This window comes from Bos javanicus, chromosome 1 (genome assembly GCF_032452875.1).
Source record: "Bos javanicus breed banteng chromosome 1, ARS-OSU_banteng_1.0, whole genome shotgun sequence".
Lineage (NCBI taxonomy): Eukaryota > Metazoa > Chordata > Mammalia > Artiodactyla > Bovidae > Bos > Bos javanicus.
This window is the reverse complement of record NC_083868.1, coordinates 121,301,256-121,304,127: the sequence shown is the minus strand read 5'-3', so window position 1 is coordinate 121,304,127 and position 2,872 is coordinate 121,301,256. Positions and strand designations below refer to the sequence as shown.

The following is a 2,872-nucleotide window of genomic DNA, read 5'->3' as shown; positions in this document are numbered from 1 at the left end:
AGCCAGTAATCTCACTCCCTAGTGAAAAATGGGTCCTGAAGATTGGGTCCTTAAAGGTACAAAATTGGTAACAAATACATAAAAGCAAAAATTAAAAATCTAGAGTAGAGTTTGGAATTTCAAAAATACGATGTTAAAGAAAAGAAGAAGGAAAAGAAAGAGAGAAAGAACGAACAAACAAAAACAAACAAGGTCGCGAAAATTATAAAGAAAGTACAGGTACAAAATTGATAACTAATACCAGAAAGCGAAAATTAAAAATCTAGAGTAGAGTTTGGAATTTCAAAAATACGATGTTAAAGAAAAGAAGAAGGAAAAGAAAGAGAGAAAGAACGAACAAACAAAAACAAACAAGGTCGCGAAAATTATAAAGAAAGTACAGGTACAAAATTGATAACTAATACCAGAGAGCGAAAATTAAAAATCTAGAGTAGAGTTTGGAATTTCAAAAATACGATGTTAAAGAAAAGAAGAAGGAAAAGAAAGAGAGAAAAAATGAACAAACAAAAACAAACAAGGTCGCGAAAATTATAAAGAAAGTACAGGTACAAAATTGATAACTAATACCAGAAAGCAAAAATTAAAAATCTAGAGTAGAGTTTGGAATTTCAAAAATACAATGTTAAAAAAAAAAAAAGAAGAAGAAGAAGAAAAATAAAGAGAGAAAACAAACAAACAAATACGAACAATGTCACAAAAATTATAAAGAAAATACAGGTACAAAATTGATATCAAATACCAAAAAGCATAAATTGAAAATCTAGAGTAAAGTTTGGAATTTCAGATATACAATGTTATATAAAAGAAGAAGAGAAAGAAACAGAGAAGAAGAAGAAAAAAAAAATCACAGAAATTATATAAAAAAAAACTATAGGTACAAAATTGATAACATATACCAAAAAGCGAAAATTAAAGATCTAGAGTAGAGTTTGGAATTTCAAAAATACAATGTTAAAGAAAAGAAGAAAAAAATAAAAACCAACAACAACAAAAAAAAAACAACAAGGTCAAAAAATTATAGAATATATATATATGAAGTTTGCTGAAGAAGAAAAAAATAGGGTCTTTTTTTTTTTTTTTTTTGCAGAGTAATAGGTTATAAAAGTGAAAATTAAAGGAACAATAGGGGACTTAAAATTTTTTTTTTTTAATTAAAAAAAAAAAGAAAGAATGATCGTAAAAATAATAAAAATATATCTAGGACTTTTTTGTTTCTTTTTTTGTGGGTGTTGTGGGTTCAGTTCATTTTTGGCTAGTTCCTTGGTCAGATTTATATTTCTCAAGATCTATAGGCCCCTTCCTATGTAGTCCGTAGTAACCACAGGGTTTTGATCTATTGCCTGTAGCTTCCAAGGCGTTTCCCTCTGTTATATCTTCTTCTGTTTGCTAGTCTCTTCAGTATCTGGTTTCCGCCCTGACTCAAAGGGCACGGTGGAGGACACTTTTTTTTTTTTTTTTTTTTTAGGCTTACTTGTTCAGTCGCGCTGTGGGGAGGGAGGGAGGGAGGGTGCAAACAAATAACACTGGCGTGGGCTCGCAGTGCCTCAGCCACCCTGGGTCTGCCCCCGCTCACGGCGCGTGTAGCCTCCCTGTCCACACTGCTTGGACTCTAGGTTGTTCTGCCGGGAACAATCCGAGGCTGGCCCTGGGCTGCATGCACCTCCCAGGTCCAAGCCGCTCAGGTTCAGGCACTCGGGTAGTCCTCAGAGGCGCAGACTCAGTTGGGCCTGCGTTTTGTACTCTTCCCAGGTCCGAGCGCCAATTTGCTCTTCCCAGGCGAGCGCCAATGCTGCGACTTATCGCCTCCCCGCCACTCGGTTATCTGGATGTAAAACCGGCGCACCTTCTCAGGCAGATGTTGACCGTCCAGACCCCCAAGAAGTTTTAGTTAGCAAAGAAGCCTGCTTACAATTTTATAGATAATGTCTCTCTGGGGCTGCGATTGCCCCCTTCCGGCTCTGGCTGCCTGTCACCGGAGGGGGAAGATCTGCAGCCGGCTATCTCTGTTCAGTCCTTTGTTCCGTGCGCGGGCCTGGCGGTCTTAGGTTAGGGCTGGCTTTTCGCGTGGTAGGTATCCCACAGTCTGGTGTGCTAGCCCAAATTATTTCGCTCAGATAGCGCTCAGGGTATTCAGGCCAGATTCTTACTCTCAGCGATGCAGCCCACGCCGCGCCTCCCTGCCCAGCCCCGATTCGCTAATGGCGGATGCAGGCGTCTGCGCTGCTTCTCTGCTGGGGGAGTTACCGTAGGGCTCGCAATCTGCGAGTTTTAAATTGTTTATTTATTTTTTCTCCCTGTTATGTTGCCCTCTGTGCTTCCAAAGCTCAGCACAGATTCGGCAGTGAGAAGGTTTCCTGATGTTTGGAAACTTCTCTCTTTTTAAGATTCCCTTCCCGGGACGGAACTCCGTCCCTCCCTCTTTTGTCTCTTTTTTTTTGTTTTTAATATTTTTTCGTACCTTCTTTCGAAGAGTTGGGTTGCTTTTCTGGGTGCCTGATGTCCTCTGCCGGCATTCAGAAGTTGTTTTGTGGAATTTACTCGACGTTTAAATGCTCTTTTGATGAATTTGTGGGGGAGAAAGTGTTCTCCCCGTCCTACTCCTCCGCCATCTTGGCTCCTCCTCTCCCGGCATTCTTGATTCCAGCTGTGCTTCCTCCAGCCCAGCGTTTCAAATGATGTACTCTGCATATAAGTTAAATAAGCAAGGTGACAATATACAGCCTTGACATACTCCTTTCCCAATTTGGAACCAGTCTGTTGTTCCATGTCCAGTTCTAACTGTTGCTTGGCGACCTGCATAAAGATTTCTCAGGAGGTAGGTCAGGTGGTCTGGTATTTCCATCTCTTTAAGAATTTTCCACAGTTTTTTTTG

At 40.0% G+C, this 2,872-nt stretch overlaps 1 long non-coding RNA gene across 1 annotated transcript; it reads right to left on the bottom strand.

Moving 5' to 3' along the window:
• Positions 1-1,390: 1,390 nt before the first annotated feature.
• Positions 1,391-2,617, bottom strand: LOC133254739 (uncharacterized). The gene is made up of 2 exons (XR_009738756.1): positions 2,459-2,617; positions 1,391-1,484 (listed from the first exon to the last, which is right to left on the bottom strand). It is a non-coding gene; the product is annotated as an uncharacterized LOC133254739 (long non-coding RNA).
• Positions 2,618-2,872: the final 255 nt, after the last annotated feature.